At 41.2% G+C, this 21,656-nt stretch overlaps 1 protein-coding gene and 1 long non-coding RNA gene across 5 annotated transcripts in view; one reads left to right on the top strand and one right to left on the bottom strand.

Annotated features, from left to right (window-relative positions):
* LOC109932672 (LIF receptor subunit alpha) overlaps positions 1–21,656 on the bottom strand; it is a 195,186-nt gene that overhangs the window by 86,685 nt on the left and 86,845 nt on the right. The window contains exon 1 of one of the 2 annotated variants that reach the window (XM_020531812.2): positions 11,514–11,686. The exons of the other annotated variant lie outside the window; for it this stretch is intronic. The gene's annotated coding sequence lies outside the window, so the exon portion shown is untranslated. Of the gene's footprint in view, positions 1–11,513; positions 11,687–21,656 lie in introns of those variants that run through there. 2 annotated transcript variants of the gene reach the window in all.
* Positions 10,696–11,823, top strand: LOC125487561. Of its 3 annotated transcripts, none has more exons than XR_007265958.1 (3): positions 10,696–10,798; positions 11,151–11,378; positions 11,552–11,823. It is a non-coding gene; the product is annotated as an uncharacterized LOC125487561 (long non-coding RNA). The 3 variants fall into 3 exon arrangements; XR_007265959.1 differs by lacking the exon at positions 10,696–10,798 and adding an exon at positions 10,809–10,950; XR_007265957.1 differs by lacking the exon at positions 10,696–10,798 and having other exon boundaries at positions 11,034–11,378.

Below are 21,656 nucleotides of genomic sequence, written 5' to 3'. Positions count from 1 at the left end.
TGTGGGTACAGGGTGTACCCAAGGCTGTCAGGGCAGGAGACATCATTTCACTGACCTTCTGTTCAAAATCAGCATAAAGAACATTGAGCTCATCAGGGAGGGATGCATTGTTGTCAGCGATTATACTCAACTTTGCCTTGTAGCCCGTTATGTCAGGAAAGCCTTGCCACAGTCGATGTCTGTTCATGTGTTAGTCTGGGACTCTAGTTTAGTCTGGTATTATCTCTTGGTGTCCCCGAAGGCTTTGCAAAGATCGTGCCTAAATTTCCTGTTCTAGGTCCCGAATTGAATGCCTCAGATCTGGACTTCAGTAGGGAGTGGATCTCCCAGTTCCTTCATGGTTTCCAGTTGGGGGACACTCAGATGAACTTCTATGGCACACAGTCCTCTACACACTTACTGAGGAAGTCTGTGATGGTATTGGCACACTCATTTAGGTTGGCCACTGAGTTCTTGAACATGGACCAGTCCATCAACTCCAAGCAGTCGCATAGGAGCTCATCCGTTACCTCAGACCAGCATTGTACAGCTGAATGTACTGGGTCCTCACGCATCAGTTTGTACTTCTGAGCCAGGAAATAGGGCATAGCCTCATGGTCTGATTTACCAAACTGCAGGCAGGGTATGGAGTGGTAGATGTCCTTTATGGTTGTGTAGCAATGGTCCAAGGTGTTTGGGCCTCTGCTAGGTCAGGAGGCATGTTGGTGGTGTTTTGGTAACACGTTCTTGAGGTTGGCCGGTTGAAGTCACCAGCTACGATGAACAAAGCCTCTGAAGAGTCCCGACCCGAAACGTCAGCTTTCGTGCTCCTCTTACGCGGCCTGGCCTGCTGCATTCCTCCAGCTCCACACTTATCTCAGACTCCAGCATTGGCAGTTCTTACTATCTCATCTGTCTTAAATATGCAACCCTTATTCTGAGATTATGCCCTCTGGTCCTTGATTCTCCCACAAGGGGAGACAACCTTCCCCCTTCTACCCTGGCAAGTGCACCAAGAATCTTATATATTTCAAAAAGTATGCTCCTCATTCTTTTACATTCCAACTAGTAAAGGCACAATCTACTCAACATCTCCTCATTAATACACAATAAAAACCAAAAGAACTGTGGATGCTGTGAATCAGGAACAAAAACAAAGTTGCTGGAAAAGCTCAGCAGGTCTGGCAGCTTCTGTGAAGGAAAAAACCAGAGCTAACGTTTCGGGTCCGGTGACCGTTCCTCAGAACTCCTCATCTATACCTGGGACAGCCTCATGAACCTTCTCTGGATTATCACCAATGCTAGTATATCTTGCCGTAGATAAGGGGCCTAAAACTGTTCACAGCATTCCAGATGATGTGACTATATCTTTCAGTTTCAGCAAAATATCCCTATTTTCATATTCTAACCCTTTTGAAATAAAAGCCAAAAATTCATCTCCCTTCCCTATTACCCACTGAATTTAGATGTTAGCTTTTTGCAAATCATATCCCCCTATCCTGCAGTCTTTCTCTATTTAAATAATATTTGATCAATTGATTTGACTTTTTGTCATGTGTACCTAAGTACAGTGAAAAGTTTTGACAGCAGTATAGGCAGATCATAGTAAGCAAGAACATACAGATCACAGGGTGAAAGAAAAAAAACTTGGATAGAGCGCGGCACTCAAGTTACCGCACAGGACGTGCGCCAGGCAAGATCAACATTAATAAGATCAGCATTATTTTAAGTTAGACAGGTCCATTCATCAGTCTAATAACAGCAGGGAAGCACCTATTCTTGAACCTGCTGGTGCGTGTGTTCAAGCTTCTGTATCATCTGCCTGACAGAACAATTTGTAGGTGTGATGGGTCTTTGATGATGTCGGCAGCCTTTCTGCGGCAATGAGGGGTGTAAATGGAATCCATGGATGGAAGGTTGACTTCTGCGCAGGTCTGGGCTATGCACACAACCTTCTGTAGTTTCTAACAGTCCTGGGCAGACTATTTGCCTTACCAGGCCGTTATACATTTGGATTGTATGCTTTCTATGGTGCACCTGTAAAAGTCGGCAGGAAGTCCAGGACAGGTTGTCAGTTATCACCACACCTAGGAACCTGATGCTCCCAACCTCCACTCCATTGATGTACATGGGAGTGTGTTCTCCTTCTTTCTTTCTGAAGGGAATGATCAGTTATTTAGTTTTGCTGACATTTAGACAGAATTATCACTGCACCATGTCACCAAGCCCACTATCTCCTCTATTCTTCTTGCCAAAGTGCATAACCTTATAATTCCCCACATTACATTCCATCCACCAAGTTTTTGCCCACTTGCGTGAACTGTTTATATCCCTCTGCAGACTGTGTCATCGTCACCACATGCGTTCCCCAACTATCTGTGTCACCTGCAATCCTGGCTATTGTATATTCACTTTCCTCATCCATAATAATGTGGCCCCAGCGCTGATGCTTATGGCTCTCCACTAGTTAACAGGCTGCCATCCTAAAAATGCATCCTTTATCCCTACTTCTATTAATTAGCCAATTCCCCAACTACTTCCAATATCACCTCCCAGTACTCAATTACCAGAGAGAGAGTGCTCCCTTCTGCATTCTGACTCAACTGTTTTTTTTCATTCCCAGTTTTGACAGCTTGATAACCTTTACCTTGATAATTTACACTTTCAAACTTTCTTAGCTTCACATAACCTTACAGGTTTCTAACTAAACACTTCTGGTTTGGAATTTTCAAACTGAAATCCTTATATTGAGGTAATCTATTTCTGAACTGTTCTAAACTAATACCTTTTTCCAGGAGAAACCGCTCTTGAATCTGACCACAGCCTACAAACTCGACTCAGAAGCTTATAATGTATGTTTTCTTCCAAAGCAAAAATCAATTCTTGATGCATCAAAAGCAAGCTAATGCATTTCAATGTGTCACAAATCACGTTAAGGTGCAGAACACAGACAACTGGCTCATCGTGCCTGCACCACTCATTAAAAGGAGCATTACCAAGTACTTATCTCCTGCTTCCCCACACCCCCCCACTCCTTGTATATTAATTTTATCCAAATAATCATCCAAAGACCTTTCGAATGCTCAGCTGAACCTGCCTCCACCACACTTCCAGGCAGCGCATTCCATAATCTCATTTTTGCCAAGTGAAAAAGGTTTTTCTGCATTTTACCCTTGCTTCTTTCGCAGATCACTTTAAAATTTATGCCATCTTCTTCTTGTTCCATTTGCAAGTGGGAACAATTTCTCTTTATCAACTCTATCCAGCCCACACTTGATTTTGAAAACTTGTTTCAGATCTCCTCTTAAGCTTTCTTCCTTACCAGGAAAATAGTCCCAACTTCTTCAGTCAGTCCGTGCAAGTGAAACTTCTCATCCCTGGAACCATTTTTGTAAACCATTTCTGCACTCATTCCAACGCATTTACATCTTTCCCATTATGTCGCACCTGGAACTATACATAACTCCAGCTGAGGTCTAACAAGTGTCTTAAACAAGTTCAACATCATTCTTGCTCTTGTACACTATGCCCACACAAATAAAAATGTAGGTACTGTATATTTTGCTTACTGTTCTCTCTACCTGTCCTGTCATTTTCAATGATCCGTGACCAAATGCACCTAATTCCCTTGGTTCTTATACACTCCTTTAAAATTGTACCCCTTATTTTATATCGTTTTTCTATGTTCTTCCTCCTAAAATGCATCATCTCGCACTTGTCTGCATGGAACCCATATGCCAACTCTACAAATTTGTCCACATCCTTCTGAAAATCCCATATTAACCCCCTCACAGTTTACCATTCTTCCATATTTTGCGTCATGTTTGCTCTGTCCAACCATAAAATACTCACAATAAAACCTGCGATAGGGTTAGGGTTAGAAAACCAAATTCACATTATCACTCCAGTAGGACCCTCATCACCTGTTGAGACACAGTGACTTAAAATCATTGCTCCAGACTGCCTAGTTAAGTATTAAACCCCTTCATATATACAGACCAAAACCCACATGTCACAAGTTCAAAATCCAAGCTCCAAAATAATTGGTAAAAATCACATACTTTACATCACACTGCAACTAAAGTAAAATCCCGGACACCCCTTCGGCAACAGCAATATACCTCATGGACTTCATCTGGTCAGGAAGGTGGCACAGCACTAAGCTTCTCGAGAGCAATTAAGAATGGCAAACAACTGCTGGTCTTGCCAGCAATCATGTACAAATAAAACAAACTACCCACTCCTCTCGGAATTTTGAACTAAATCTTTAAGATTTCAAAAAAAAAAACACATTCACAGATTACTGCACTGTTTTTAAATTCACGATAAACCACACCAGGGGAAACATATCAGGAAATATTCCTATTTTCTTATTTGAAAGATAATAGAACATCGAAGATATGGGTTACACCTGCTCCTTCGATCCCTGCAGCCTGCTCTGCCATTCAATATGATCGTGGCTCACCATTAAGCTCAATATCCTAATCCCACCCTCCCCTTATATCCCTTGATCCCCTTAGCCACAAAAGCTATACCTGCCTCCTCCTTGAAAACACAATATTTTGGTTTTGTGGTGGTGTTTCACAGACTCACCACTCAAAGTGAAGAAATTTCTCATCTCAGTCCATGGTTTACCAAGCATGGGGGGATTCAGTATGCTACAACACTTTTGTCACGCATTTAAAGTGTACAACTTTCACAAAATGGTTGATCTTGTGGCAATAAGGACATATATTTGAATAGCAGGACACAATAACAAGGGTTACCTCCCACTAGTAAACAGCAATTTTGAACAGCATTACAGAAACAACTGATGGTTGTCATGTGCATAAATACATCATTCCAAAAGAAACCAAAGAACAATGTTAAGGGGCAAAGTATAGCCATCCAAACGGGCCACAGGGAACAACCAAGTGATTAAAAACTCTCCCACCAGGGAACGTCATGAATATTTTCTAGTCAACCTGTTCACAGACGTTAATACTCCCCTCTGGAGTAATTCCATGTCCTGCAAACTCAAGAATTGGATCTGGAACATCTTACTCTGTACAGGACTGTCAGGTGACTCACTGGAACATAATTATTTGAATATAGTGCATCATAATCCTCTGGTACTAGCAATTATTGTCTTAACAAGACTCCCTTAAATATACAGAGAGATTCATGCCACTATCATTTTCGAATGATAGCCAAAAGAAATAATCTGACAATCATCAGACGCCTTTGCAGAACCTCCAGACAAGTCACATCCAATTTCCTCAAGTACAGGAAACTAACTTCCATAAACTCCACTCACTGCAAATGACATTACTTCCCATTTAATGAGAATGCTTTTCTGCTTTTACTGCCTCAGAAAGAGTTTTTACTGTGCAACAAAAAATTTGAAGCAGAGTGACTAGCTACATTTCCGTAACCATGGGAAATGTCACCTTATCTATCACACCACATTGAATTAATCCTCTCACTGTATTATCTCAACAAAAAACTCTTGCTTTCATGCAATATATGTGCAATTAATTATGACTCCAGACAGAATTGTAAATTGACACACACAATCTAGGGGGTCAGATGATCCTGAAAATAAGCTTTCACTGGCAAATTTACTTGAAGTTGTTGAGCAATGTCACTTCCAAATTTATTTCAATTTATTGTTTGAAAGCAATCTGCCCAGTACCATGCGGGTTACTCAGTGTCCGCATGCAGTTAAAGGGAACATTGCTGTTGACTCATGATAGACTACAGCTGCAGATGTAGCAGTAATCCTCTGGGCTGTCACTACTGGAATGTGAGTCAAGCGTGTCCCATGACAGCATGTCAAAGTGGCCTATTTGATTATAGGGGCATCAGTAGTGTGAACTAAACAAGTGTTTATTTGGTGTTAAAACAGAAACAAGATGAATGGTGATGGTGTGGTGCATGGGTGTCAATGAAGTGGGCTTTCTACTCATTCATGTATGAGCTATCCAGTAACGTAACAACTCCCCACTACTCTTGAATTCTAAGCAACTACATTTTGTCTTTAACCACTCTGCAACACCAAGTTTTTTTGAATGCTATAATAACTTATTTGATCAATACTACCTATCCATCTCCTATTCATCTTGCTGATCTTCCCTGAATACCTTGAAGTTTTCAATATCAGATTTCTAATGCTGCCTTGCTCAAGTCAGTCACAATTCTTGCCATATGTTGTAGTCACATGCCTACTTGTGCCTGTGCCTCACCAGTCTGATTTATGATTTACAGGAGCACTCAATCTTAGTCTGCCTCGTTTTTACCACTGACTGGTTCCAATTTCTCAACTACTTTTCAGTGTTATTCATCCCTCCCACAACTGTTCACCTCATTCTGGTCTCATCTGGTGCCAACTTCCTCCCAAACTAATTTCAACTCTTCACCACAGCAACAGTAAGAAGGGACATAATAGCACGAGTACACTTTTCAACCCTTTAAGCCTACTCTTCCACTCAACAAGGTCATGTGGATCAGGTCGTGATCTCAACTGTGCTTGCCTGTTTGCTCTTCCTTACCTTTGATTCCTTTGTCAATCAAAAATCTGCCCAAATGTGCCTGGAATAAATTCAATGACTCAGCCTCCACTGCTTTCTCGGGAAGCAAATTCCATGTTAGCAAGCCTAACGAATTTACTGCCTCCTCTTCCATCATAAAGAAGAATGCACAGAAACAATTTTTATGGCGCAAGAGGTAGACAGACATTCAGCCCATCATCCCGCACCAGATCTATTCCCTAGTGCCAATTGCCTGCTTCTCCCAATACCCCTGCACACCATTTCCATTCAAATAATCATCCAATGCCCCTGAATTTCTCAATTAAACCTGTTTCCATCACATTTCCAGGCAATGCATTCCATACACTATCAACTCGGTGTGAAAAAGCTTTTTACTCCCATCACCCTTGCTTCATTTGCACATCATTCTAAACCTCTTAAGTCTTAAATTGCTCCCCCTCAGTTCTAGTCTCTTCACTCAGAATACATAACATCAAGTCCCCACAGGATCTTGTAAGTTTAACTTTATGCATTGATACTGATCCCAGCTCTGTTGAGATGAAACCTTGAACAGTCTCTCCTGATCCCAAAGCACAAGAAATCAGACTTCTTACCTCCCATCTTTTCTCCTGCCATATGTTTTATCCTAATCATTATTATACTGACACACGTGGCATTGGGAATAATCGGAAGTCACTATCTTTGAGTTGCGATTTTTAAATTTCCTCAAATTCATGAAAGTCTTTCCCACAACAGCTGATCCTCCTAAGCACTCAGATGTCAGTTAGCTCAGTTAGCTAGTCAGCTAGCTTGCAATGCAGAGTGACACAAACAGTGTGGGTTCCATTCCCATACTGGCTGAGGTTCCCATTCCCAAACCAGCTGAGGTTATCATGAAGAACCCTCCTTCCTGAGGCTTGGTGGCCCTCAGGTTAAACCACCAGTCATCTCTAATGAGAGAGCAACCTATGGTCCTATAGGACTATGGTGACTTTACCCTAAATCAAGGTTACTGGGTGCCACATGGACCTTGATTTCTGGTTGTTCTCCTGCTCCATTTCAAACCACAAGACTGTAAGTAAGAGGAACAGGAGTGAGCCAGTCGGCTCTTTGAGCTCACTCCGCCATTCAATAGAATCATGGCTGATCCGACATTATTCACATTTACTTTCATGCATTTTCCCCATAACCCTTGATTCCACTCCTGATCAAGGATTTATTTCAACCTTAATTACGCATTAGGACTCTAAATCACAGCTCTGTGACAAGACCCAACCCTCGGAGAAGTAATTCTTCCTTATCTCATTCCTAATTGGTGCCCCTTTATTCTGAGACTATGCCTCTGGTCCTAGACTCTCCCACGAGGGGAAACATCCTTTCAGCATTTACCTTGTCAAGCCCCTTAAGAATCCTAGATTTTTTCAAAGACCTCTCACTCTTCTAAACTCCAGTGAATACAATCCCAACCTGTTTAGCCCAAGGCAATCCCTCCATACCAGGGATCATCCTAGTAACCTTCTCTGAACTACCACAAATGAAATGATATTTCCTTAAATAAGGAGACGAAAATTACTCAGTCATCCAGATTGGTCTCACCAGCTTCCTGAACAGTTGCAGTAAGACTTCTCTACTCTTATACTCCAACCCAATTGAAATAAGGATCAACATTCCATCAGCCTTCCTGATTACCTGCTGCACCCATGTGCTAGTTTTCTGTTCCATGCAAAAGTCCCCCCCCCAAGCCCTTGTGTTGCAACTTTTTGCAGCTTTTCTCTAAATATTTTGGTTTTGTTCTCCTTTTCAAATAAACAACTTCATATTTTTCACATTATACTCCATTCGCCAACATTTTGCCCATTCGCTTAACCCAATATCTCGAAGCTGCTTGCATCTCTTGCAACTTGCCTTCCACCTATTTATTTGTCTGCAAATTTGGCTACAGTACTTTTGCCTCCTTCCTCCAAGTCATTAGGAGAAATTGTAAACAGTTCAGATCCCAGCACTGTTTCTGTGGAAGCCCACTGGTCACAGTTGGCCAAGCCAAAATAGAACACCCTATCTCTAGCCACTGTTTCCTGTCCAACAGCCAATTCTCTGTCCATGCCAATCTACAACCTCCAACTCCATGGGCTCTGACTTTATTACTTTATCTTTTGTGAGGTACCTTATCAAACACCAAGCCTTCTGGATGTCCTTTGCCAAAGCACCAGAAATGAAACATAAAATATAGGACTCACATTGGCAGTTGCGCAGCACTGACTGTCAAGACCCTTTCAGTGCCTTGTGTTTCACTGTTTCCCAGTGCAGTTACTTTCCCCATGATGCCTGAAATCTATGCCAAAGTTGACATCACCCTTACTGGTACTCAGTGCCAAAAGTTGGTTTGAAAGTCTTACACTAGGCGAATCCTACAACTCCTGCCTCTTCATATCCTGGTGGACAACGAAGAATTTATTATCGTCCTGTCTCTGCCCAAATCTACACACCGAGAAATTCTCAGTCACAGCTCAGCAGTGCCCGGGGAGCTCAGAAACATTAAGGTTTAACTTGAGCAACGACAGTAGTGCTGGCCAATAGAAATCAGTGATCTTGTGGCTACGAGTGCACTGTTTCAGCCACATGCATTAATTTTGGTCAAATACTTTACCGACCCTTCATACATGCAAATATCAGTGTATTACACAATTGTTACAATACAGAAGATGGCTATTTAGCCAACCATGCTTGCACCAGTTCTATTGCTATTCAAATAACCATCTAATTCCCTCTAGAATGCCTTAATTGAATCTGCTTCCACACATTTCCAGGCACTGCATTCCATACCATAACTACTCACCGGTGAAAAAGTTTTTCCTCACATCGCCTTTGCTTTCATTGCACATCACTTAAAATCCATGCCTTCTCATTCTTCTTTATTTAACAAATGGCAACCGTTTCTCCATATCTACTCTACCCAGCCCACTCATGATTTTGAAAGCCTCTATCAAATTTCTTCTTAGCCTTACTCAATCCAAGAACAGTTCCAACTTCTTCAATCTCTCCTCATGATTGAAGTATACATTTAAATACATACTACCACACAAACTGGATGAAAGAAATTTGTTTTTGAAAAATGCATTACACAAAAATTTTCATTCCACTGATTTAACACATGCACAGAAAGGTTACGCTCCATATGGCATATGTAATGTGAACATGCACGGCGAGACCACATAGCCAACCACAATTTCCACGGCTCATTTTTGACTATTACTCAAATGCAATGAGCGATCGGCAGGTTCCTAATTAGCCACATGGCTGACAGATTTGACAGCACTAAACTGGATGCAGCCCTTCACCAGCTTTGCATGTAAATTGATTAATTGAAAACAACGAGGATTTAGGGTGATTTGGTGGTAGAGAAAAACAGCCATTTAGTTTGTATAAAAGCACTGCTAAATATAAAATGAAAAACAAAGAAAAAACTGGATACACATGCATGCATGGTTATCCAGGACATTAAGCATCCGAGAGATCCCACGTGGCATATAAATTGCAGGCAATGGATCTCATTCATCCTATCTTTATCCTTGAATAACTCCACTTTGCACAACAGCTCGATTGGGAGAATGTTAGACTGAAGATCTAAAAGTCTCTGGTTCAATCTCAGATTTCAGTAGTGAACAGATTCAGTTGCTAAGGTCTTGTGGTACAGTGGTAGTGGCCCTAACTCTTTGCCAGAATACCTAGGGTTCAAGTCCGACCTCTCCAGTAATCTGTCATAACTCTGAACAGTTTGAATTAAAAAGCACAGAAAATATAACTCCATTGCTAAACCATTACAGATGTTTTTGTGTCCATCACTTTAGTTTTACTTACGTCTATTTTATATGTCAGTTTTTTATTTAACATAATTTGCATCTCTTTAAAGTTGGTATCACCTAACGTTATCCCCTCAATTTAATTATAGTAGTAAAGGATATAAGGACATTCGGTCCATCTGATCCATGCTAGGGCGATTCAGGTTAGTCCCAGCCCGCCCTCCTCTTTCTCAGACCCCGAAAACGTTTTCTCTTTTAAAGAATTTATCCAGTTTCCTTTTGAATCTGTTTCAATCATCCTATTAGACAGTACATTCCTAATCACCTATTGCATTCAATTTTCACCTACTGCCGCTGGTTCTTTTCCCGGTCGGACCAATCAACGTCTTTACTGTTGCCTCTTGACTAAATGTCCGTGCATTTTTTCTTCGCTCCTTTGCACAAAACTCCGGTTTCCACTGATAACCATTCCCACCGCTCTCCAACTACTGCAGTTATGCATTTCTGAAGGTAACTGCATTTCAAAGGTTAACTCTGCTTTCTCTTCACAAATACTGCCAGGCCCGATTTCTCCAGAAATCTCCCCACCCCCAACCCCCGCAAAAGAAGACATATCGAGAGCGAAACTGAACTAATTATGTACGAATGCCTGGCTTTCCAAGGTTAGAAAAGTTTCTAGACATTGCAAACAGTTCTTGACATAACGATCACCTGTTTAATTTGACCCACTAAAATAAACGTCGTCACTAAACTGCACTATAAAGCAGACGCCCAGTCACATTAGGAATAGGAAATGTTATTACAACAACTACATTTGTAACAAATGTGTTTATTTTGCTTAACTATAATGTGAACGTTGCAGCTGTGACCACAGTGCCAAAGCACATTCGGTGCCACGGCGAAGAACCGCGGAAAAACAACTCCCAGGCAACCTATGTAAAAGTCTGATTTCTGTCACGGAATTTAAGGAGCGAATACAATGCCTCAACAGCCCATGTGTCAGGACGTTATGTTTGGAGAACAAATCCTGTGCGAATTGGGAGGAAAAGAGAGAGCAAGGACGGTGGGGAGTGAACTGACGGACTAGCCGGTAAGTGCGAAACTTGTGGTTGGTGGGGCGGCCCGGAGTGCAGGATAGAGACGGCAAAACCCCTCGAGAAGCCAGTCCCCTTCCTTTGCAGGGTACAGGCGCATAACCAAAGTTAGATTTCTCAGAAGTACAAACCTTCGCCCGCTCTGATCCCACGCATTTGTTCTTCGCAGTGCAAACTTCCAGGGTTTTAAAACCAAATGCTTCGCTCGGTCATGCCGATGTGAAAACGAATCCGTGATCCCCCGTTGTGAGAAGTTCTGTTCAAACGGAACACAGCGAAGTCATCGGCTGGATCTTTAAACTGCCCTCCCCCACTGGCGCCCCGCCTTGGTAAACACAAGCAGATGGGAATTGGAATCAAGAAGCTTCACCATTTATCCCATTCCGTTGAACCAAACCAGAAAATTTACAATAAAACACGTGCTCGTTGATTTTTAATAAACCGACTCTCAATTTCGTTCTTCGAAGTTTCGGGAAAATTAAAGGAACGGCATGTCCGGGGGCATTGAGGAGCAAGGGATTACATTTTAAATCCACTCAGTTATAATCGTGGGCTTAAATGAAGACAGATTTTTAAACAGCCACATCTATATTTAAATTGATTCCCTACTCGATGATGTTTTTATGTGTTACAATAAACATACTGCTCATCATGAAGATATTTGCAGCTGTGTACTGCTACTCCAGTTCCGTTCTTAAGCAGCCCTAATGTGGAGGTGGTGGTGCTGGACTGGGGTGGACAAGGTCAAAAATCACACGACACCAGGTTATAGTCCAACAGGTTGATTTGAAAACGCATGCTTTCAGATCTCAGCCCCTTTCTTAGCTGGGCTAGAAAGTTAACCGTTTCTTTCCACAGATGCTGCCAGTGTTTCTCTTTAGTAATTTCTGTCAGTAATTTCTCTCTTTGGTTTCAGATCTTCAGTGTCTGCAGTTCCCTGTCATATTCCAGTGTCCATCATGCACCATTTGGGAACTCCAGGCTGCTCCTAGTGTCCAGGATAATAATTTCTGCAGGAAATGATGTGTTTCCTCTGCAGTTTCAGAGTATGGAGAGAGAGGGAAGGGGTGACCATTATACAGTCACGGAAAAATACTGACTGGATCACATTCTCCAATTATTATTCATAAAATGGAGGCACCAGTGTTGGATTGGAGTGGTGGACAAGGTCAGAAATCACATGGCAGATTGGTTTTATTCCTAAAGTAGGAATTTACAAAACTCAACATTGACTCCAAACCAAAACAGAAACAGATTCTAAACAAGGCCTCACACCTGACATGCACTGTCTGAACTAAAACGTCACCTCTTCCTTACAATGATAAAACTTTTAGTTCTCTCAGGGCAGTGACTTCAAAGGAATTTGGGGATTTACATATATATATTAATTAATTAAAACCTTCTAACTGATTAAAGGTTTAACAGTATCTTATGTTTGTTTAGTACATCCTCAGTGATGCGACCCTTTGATCTTTTACTTATAAATGCTGTGTCTGACACTACCTCTCTCACTAACACCTGAAAAAGGAGTGAGGCTCCGAAAGCTTGTGTTTTCAAATAAACCTGTTGGACTATAACCTGGTGTCATGTGATTTCTGACCAAACATTATTCATTTCCAACTATTGACAAGAGTGTTGATTCACTGGGAGTGCACCCAGAATCAGAATTTACTAGCAAAAAGTAGATTTACTAGATTCTATGCCTTTCAACACGATGTTGCTATCAATTTCATTTCAGTTCTTACTAACAAGACAAACCCCCCCCCCCCCCCCAAATCAATCTGCCAGTTCCTTTAATAGTCTATCCTTGGATTTTAGTTCCCTGCCTGATCCCCTTGCAGCCATGTCTCTGTGATACCCACAACATTGTACCTGCCAATTTCAGTCTGAACTACAAGCTCATTTACCTTGTTTCATACATTGTGTGGATTTAAGTACAACATCCTTAGTCCTGTGTTGACTGCCACCCATCTCATAGTCGTCCCCTTGTCTGCTGTGCCTGAAGTTAGATTCCTCAGCCTTCCCATAATTTTTGTCCTATTACTTGTTCTGAAAGCTTTGATAACCTCTGCTGAGCCTTTAACTCTTTCCATAATGTTCTATGCAACTGAACCCATCCACTCACAACACTTTAGTTTAAAACCATAAACTGGAATGTATCTATGCTTTTGTACATTGAAATCAATACTCGTATCATCATATCCTAATCACCTACCTTTCAGGTCAGGTACTTAGCGTCTTGGACGCTATTTGCAACTATACAAAAGTGATAAACCCCAATTTGTAAAATAGGTTATTTCATTACCTCCCCCTTCATAAACTGCTATATCCTACAGGATTACAATCAAGCCTGTAATCTGTCTGCATTGTCATTTTAACAGATTAATGACACAAGTAACTGTCAGCATTTTCACGAATAGCACTAAACCAAAACAGTCGATAAGATTCAACAATATATTTCAACATGGGGTGGAATGGACATATGGCAGGAGCCCAAATCAACATTCATCTGACAGATATTCAATTTCACTCCTGTGGCTTAACACTCTGCTTAACAACAAACACAGCTCTAAGTCACAAGTGCACCTCAAGTTACCTAAAGCTTGCTTGCAGGATTCATTCAAAGCTTCTTGCTGGAGACAGGACCCCAAATGGCCACTCACACTAACAAAGTGCCTTTACACTAGTAAAGATCAGCAGAGTGTTCTCATAATTGCGCATGCCATTGCTTTAAAGATGCATCGATCAATATACCCCTCGGAATAAACAGGAGGTTCAGCCGCAAGGTAAGTTAAGCTTTATGATAAAACTTCATCCAGGCTCATATGAACACCTTCCCCGGTCCCCGTTAGGTTCAAGTGCGCAAGAACTCTCATCCACATTCTCTCTGACATTAGACGTGTTACGCCAGTGGAAAGTAAATAGCCACCAAAATCAGTAGAAAAGCAGGAAAGGAATATTAAGATAAACAGGTAAACATAATTAAGCTGAAACCACACGATATTAGTAGCAACTAGACTCATGGATCAAAATCAAATTTTGCCAATTTAAAGTCATGATTGTTTTAAAATAAACACCACTACATAACCCAGCATGACTCCAACCTAACCATATTTATAACAATCCTCGAACAAAGCTATTAAAACATAGAAGATGATAAAACATAGAAGATGATGAACCAATCATGAACCAATTCAAATCTGTGAGGACATCAAAGAAAGAATTACGTGCAAAACCAAAGGAACAATGCTATGAATCACTATCATATATTCTTGCACAGAGTGAGAAGTCGCACAGAGTGAGAAGTCCCACAGTTAATTCAGCCAGATAAACAATTGTCTGAAATTGCCAGCTATGCAGCAAAATAAATTGCTTTGAGACATTTCGGGACAAGAAAGGGCAACATTTATCACCCAACCAAACTGCCCTTGAGATGCGCTATGGAGCAGACCAAACCCCCTCAAAATGCATTTAAGAAGATAACTTTAAAATAAGTAAAAGTTAGGGTCTAGGCTAAGTGTAAGGCATTGGATTCCAGATGCAATTCAATTGGTCAAACTACTCACAGAACACAGGAACGGACCCTTCGGCCCACGATGTTCGCCTGAACGTGATGCCAAATGAACAAATCCCTTCTGCCTGCGATTGGTCCATATCCATCCATTCATTGCCTATTCATGTGCTTATCTAAAAGATCCTTAAATGTCCTTATGGTATCTGCCTCCACCACCAACCCTGACAACTCGTCCCATACTCCCAAATAAAAAATTCGCCCCTCACGTCTTCTTTGAACTCTCCCCCTCTCATCTTAAATGCATGCCCCCTAGGTTTAGACATTTCACCTCTGAGGAAAGACTCTGGACGTCAACGCTATCTATGCATCTCATAATTTTATAGACTTCAACCAAGTCTCCCCTCAGCCTCTGTCACTCCAGAGAAAACAACACAAGTTTTTCTAACCTCTCCTTATAGCTCATGTACCCTTTAATCCAGGCAGTGTCTTGGTAACCCTCTTCTGCACCCTCTCCAAAGCCCCCACATCCTTCCTGTATTCCCCGACCAATAAAGGCAAGCATGCCATATGACTTCTTTACCACCCTATCTATTTGTGTGGCTACTTTCAGAGGGCTATAGACTTGAACCCCAAGATCCTTCTGTACATCAATGCTGTTCAGAGTCCTGCCACTAATTGTATACTTTTCCTTAACATTTGATCTGCCAAAGTGCTGCACCAGATTAAACTACATCTGCCATTTCTTCGCCCATATCTGCAACTGATCGAAATCACACTGTATCCTTTGACAATCTTCTACACAATCCACAACTCCGCCGATCTTTGTATCGTCTGCAAACTTACTAACTTACCCATCTACATTTTCATCTAAGTCATTTATATATATCACAAACAGCAGAGGTCCCAGTACGGATCCCTGCGGAACACCGTTAGTCACGGACCTGCAGCCTGGAAAACACCCTTCCTCCACTACTCGACGTTAAGCAAAACACACATTACTTTTACCCTAGAGTTAAAGTATGGTCAAATTAAAATAAAAGAATTGGCTTAACTTTAACTCCACCAAAATGCTCAACAAAATAATAGATATGTTCATTGCTACTAATTAACTGTTCTAATATAGTAACATCCCATGAACTCGGCCTTTGCAAAAGGCAATTTCAGTTTAACAGATTATCTCACAAGCAATTCTGGCAGCAGGAAAAGAACTCCAGCTTTTAGCTGTAACACAGAGGAATAAGAGCTTCAACATCCAGCTTCAAGACCCCAGCTACTGGAGAAAGCGAAAACTAAAAATCTTGGTCCTACCTATTCAGACTGCTTCTATTGCTCCGACTTCAAAAGAAGCTATTTACTCTATTGGCTTCAAACAGACTGGTTAATACCTCTGTCTCAACCTTTTGTCATTAAAAAAAGAACAAAATGTACCTCTTAAGGTCATAATATTGTCACAGAGCCACACGTTTCAACCTCAGAAGTCCCTGTTATGGGAGCATTCCCACACTGTTGCCAGGTAGAAAGTTCCATAATTTCAAGTCAGTAACGATGAAGAAGCAGAATTATTTCCAAATCAGGACTGTATATACTTCAAGGGTTGGGCTGTTGTGGCACAGTGATTGCATTCTTACTTTTGAGCCAAAAGACCTGGGTTCAAGTCCCACTTGCTCCAAAAATGTATCGTAACGCCTGTGAACAAATATCTGATGGGACTCATGGAAAAGTGGCAGTGTCCCTATCTCTGGACCAGGAACCCCATGTTCGAGTCCCACCTGCTCCACTTTTGTATCGTAGCAGATCTCAAGATTGATTAGAAAAATCAGTAACTTAAATGGAATGGGCAGTATTCCCAATCACTGCACATAATAATGGCTGCTTGTTGCTTTATGAGTAGACATCTTCCTTGTTATGCATGTCAACACCAATACAATAATTAATGTACTCACAAAATGAGCTTCAAAGTACAGATCAAAAAGTAAAATGAATGCACATTGCAGTGGTAATGGCAGGTATTGCTCCCACTTGGTCCATTACATTTTGCAGATCTGCAAAATACTAGGAAGAAAACACACAAAACATAGGCTGCAATAATTGACTTAGTAACAACTGATTGGCAATGGACAATTTGAAGAGTTCTCGGTATAGATCATCCACCTACTCGCAGGAGGAAGATAGCAGGAAAATAAAATAGGCTAATCAATACACTTCTTACATTTTTGCCATTGCCTGTCGTACCTGAAGTATGGTTTCTTTCAGATGGGGTGTGGCTTGGACGGAACTTACAAATGGCGATGCTCCCATGCATCTGTTCACTTGGTGCTCTTCTTCTGGATGGTAGAGGTCACAGATTTGGCAGACGCTAAGCAGCCTTGGTAACAGTGCATGTTACTGATGGTACATACTGCAGCTCCTATGAGTGGGTGGTTTTACTACTCTGATGGGAAGGATGTACTGGAAAATCAATACCCGGTACTCTATGAGCCGTGCAAATGTGTAAAAAGTGTAAATGTCTTATTTAATCACCAAAATGGTCCATTTGTTTCTCTTCATTATCACTAACGAGAACAAAATAAATTTTCACCAAGTTTCTTCGAGCACAACTGGTTATCAACTAAGCTACAATGAAAATTAAACTATATTCCTGTTAATCCTAACACACTGATATTATAGACCTCAGAATTTCTGTAACTGTTCATGGATTGAAAAAAAAATCAAAAGATAAATTGTTATACTGGAAGCAGCAGCAATAACACTGTCTGGAATCAACAATTAAAGGCAAAGACACAAACACAAACACATACAAGCATTGAAAGCAATAAGCCATGTCATGGAAAGGAAGGAGTCGAGATCACAGACAAAGCTGCTTTGATACCTACTTGATGAACTCGATGCTTTATTGCCACAAAAGGACAAGGACAGCCCTGCAGAAGAAGTTAAGGCATTAACTACAGGAAAGCTACGGCTTCAGTCAGTTAAGGCCAAATGTAACAAGGAACAAAGAAGCTACTTCTGATTAGGCGGCAAGCTGCAGACTTGCAGTACTTTGGATGCAAAAACTCAAAAAAAATCAATGACCAAAAGGATGAATATCTGTATAAGAATCAAATAACAAAACTCCACCTTAGCAGAACTTTGCATAATAATACTATGCAAGGATTGAATTCTGGACACTTCCAAAGACGGACGTTTTTGGTCGAATCTGGCTAAATTCCACCATTATTCAGATAATAGCCAAGTTAGGTCGCAGGCTTGCACTTGCTTATTTGAGGGGTCTAACATTTGGCTGCTGCATGCAATAAAGTTTGAATTATTGTTTCAGCTCATGATAATCTGAGAGATTTCTTAAAAAATAGCCAAATTAAAGATAATTTGTGGTGATTTACCCACAACACCAAGGACAAAAAGCAGCTCTTCAGAAATATTAAGGGAGGGATATTTGGATTAAAAAAGACACGTGTGGATCAAGAGTCCAAAACGTAGAAGGGTGGAATGAGTTCACTTCTCTCAGTTTTTTAGGGTTCCTGTTGACAAAATTAAGTTGCTAATGGCCAGTGTGATGGAAACCCTTATTCTGGGTAAAAGATCAGTTACACCTTGGATTGAGCTAAATTTTCAGAAAAATTTTTCTGAAGAAGGGTCCAGACCTGAAACGTCAGCTTTCCTGCTCCTCTGATGCTGCTTGGCCTGCTGTGTTCATCCAGCTCTACACCTTGTTATCTCAGATTCTCCAGCATCGGCAGTTCCTGCTATCTCAGGTGTAATGCTGGATTGTGTTGAGTTTTGCAAGCGAAAGCTGGTTGGGTACAGTCAGTGCCTTGCTTGTTGTGAACAGCCATAGATAGATGCTATTTGGGACAAAAGGACATACGGTCTACATACCTAGCATCACACGGACACAAATTGCAATATCACGTTATATTTGCATGATAGGTAAAATGTCTTTTTGAGGGTGTGTAGTGTACCAGAGTAACTGATTGAAGGAAAGACCACATCAAGAATTAACAGATTAGATAGGTTGTTACAAACAGATCAACTAAAACAAGGAGTGTACCTACACTTCAGACTGCAGTGAGCCAAGGCAGCAGCGCACCACGTTTTACCTGAGAAGTTCAACACCAATCAGGATAAATTAGAGATGGATAACAAATATGGGCCTTGCCAATAATGTTCACATCCCAAGAATAAACAAACAAACAAACAAACAAACAAAATGCATAGGAAGAGCATAGATTAGAATGAGGCAGGGACATGGAATTAAGAATGCTGCTCACATGGAAGATAACTCTATCCACATCCTCACATCCGTAATTTCTGCTTTGTAGTTACTATAAAATAGAATACAATAGCCTTTATTGTCACATATACTTCATGAGTACAGTGAAAAGTTTATACGTCACCAATTACAGCGCTGACTTAGATACCAAAGTACCTAGGCACAGCTGCTTTAGATCTTAGACAATACAGAAATAAAATGTCTAGCATTACAGAAATAAAAGTTCACTACAACAGACCACGCTGGTCCTAGCTTCTAGTCCACACCAGGCCCAGCTCCCGACCACACTGGCAACACACCACGCCAGGAGGCCAGAAGATCACCACACCAAAAGGCCACTGTGACAGGTCAGAAGGTCACTGCGCCATGCCAGGAGGCTGCTGCGACAAGTCACAAGGTCACCATGACAGGCCAGGAAGCCACTGCGCCAGGTCAGAAGGTTGCCACACCGATGCCAACAGTTCACCATGTCACGCTGGGAGGCTGCTGCTGGAGGCCGTGTGGTGGCCACACCACGCCGGAGGGCCATTGCACGAGGCCGAAGGATGCCACGCCACGCTGGGAGGCCGCTGCTGGAGGCCAGGAGTCAAAGAAAAGAATAAAAAAAGCACTGAGGAAGAAAAAGAGAAGTAAAAAAGAAGAATGGGCAGACTGGACGAGGTCTGGCTGGAGCTTCATACTCCACCAACATCTTGCAACACAAACTATACTATACAATTCAATGAAGGTTTTGTTTTTCGCAAGTTTGACAGCACTGGAACTTCTGGTCCTCAGAGTTAATTCACTAATCTGTACCTATCATAACCGCTCAGCCCTCACCATTCCTCAAGTAATCATTGCCAGTTCTTGTCAATCACAAGTTAACCTGAAAAAAAATCTCCAATCACAATACTTCAAAACTGTCAGGTCCAGGACAACAATGTCATGTGTGAACAAGCACTGAGCATTACCAATGTCAATCATTACTCCTTCCTAATTCCTATGCTTAATCTATTAAAAAACAGTTAAACAAAATCAACAATGGCAAGTGAAAGGGAGCACAACAGCAGAAATGGCTTGTTCCATCCATGCAACTAAAATTACACTGTTAAGATATCAAACTGAAGCAGCTGTCACAAGCTTTTGAGGGTTCAGTTTACTTCTTAATTTGTAAGAAATTAGATTTTTGTAGTGCTTGAAGATACAAGAGTCCCAAGGTCCTTCACTTCTCCCATCAAATAAAAATGAATGGCAAGGAAAATAATAATAGGAGTGTCTAAAAACTCTGGTCCTAGAAGCAGAGATTAAGGGTTGAAAGGTAAACAAGTTTGGAATAGTATAATAATTATTCCAGAGCTTTGAACAGATTTTGAGTATCCATTTCTCAATCATATTCTCACCTCCGAGTCAGAAGGCTATGAAATCTCACTTCCTGCCTTTAAGAAACTTTATGTCGGTTGGTAGGCACCTATCCAACCTTCCTCTAGTCAGGCACTGCAGTAACTCACCAAGGCTTCAACAGCATCTTCCAAACCCACAATCACCACCATGTAAGACAGACAACGGCAGCAAATAATGGGAATAATACCAAATGCAAGTTTACATCTAACTATTCACCATAAATGTAAAACCGTTCCTTCAGTGTTGGTGGGTCAAAATCCTGGAACACCCTTTATACTGTACTGTCGGGTACGCCTACACCCAAGGACTTCAGTAATTCAAGAAGACAGCTCATATCCATCTTTGCCAAAGGGATTAGGGATGCCAATAAATACTGAATTAGCGAGCAATGCCCACACCCTATTACCAAATTTTAAAAACACCTTTACGAGGCTTATGAGCACACTTACCCATGGAAGTATAGCGAAGTAATATACGGGAATTTCCTCATTTACACTATAGTAAAATATCCATGAATTTGTATTTATGGCTCTACAGCTTCACTTCATTTTGTTTCAGTCAGATGTATGTTAAAATACTGAACTTCTTTTATTTCATATTGTAGGTATTTTACCACATCCTTCTGTTAGACCACTTTTGTTTTTTGGTCTGGGGACTAAAATTGGGAAAAGATACTGCTTTAAACCAAGGAAATGTGAAAGAGGATCTTGGAGCTTTAAAAATAAGTTGAAGAGTTATTTAGATTCGAACCATTAGCTTGCTCTCTCTCCATGGATGCTGTCTGACCCACTGTGATCTCCAGCATTTGGTGTTTTTTGTTGCTAGTACTCATTGTGTGTTGTATCTACAATGTTGCCCAATGGAGGAGAATGTTAGACACCTAAGGGTATGGGTGTGTGCATTTATTAGCCACCTGATTAGTTCCTGGCTAAGTGGTTACAGCCCTATATCTGGGCAATATAACAGAAACATACAACCTTCAAAGAGAATGCATCTCCATCTGTCTCTCCCTCCTGTGTGGAGTAATAACAGAGAATCTACTGGTTCCTATTCACGATCTTCCTGTAAACTGCTCACTCTACAAATTCCCTTTCTGAAAGGGAAAGGGAA

The sequence above is a fragment of the Rhincodon typus genome, chromosome 3, assembly GCF_021869965.1.
Source record: "Rhincodon typus isolate 14 chromosome 3, sRhiTyp1.1, whole genome shotgun sequence".
In the NCBI taxonomy this organism is placed as follows: Eukaryota; Metazoa; Chordata; class Chondrichthyes; order Orectolobiformes; family Rhincodontidae; genus Rhincodon; species Rhincodon typus.
This window is presented reverse-complemented; position numbering and strand designations above follow the sequence as displayed.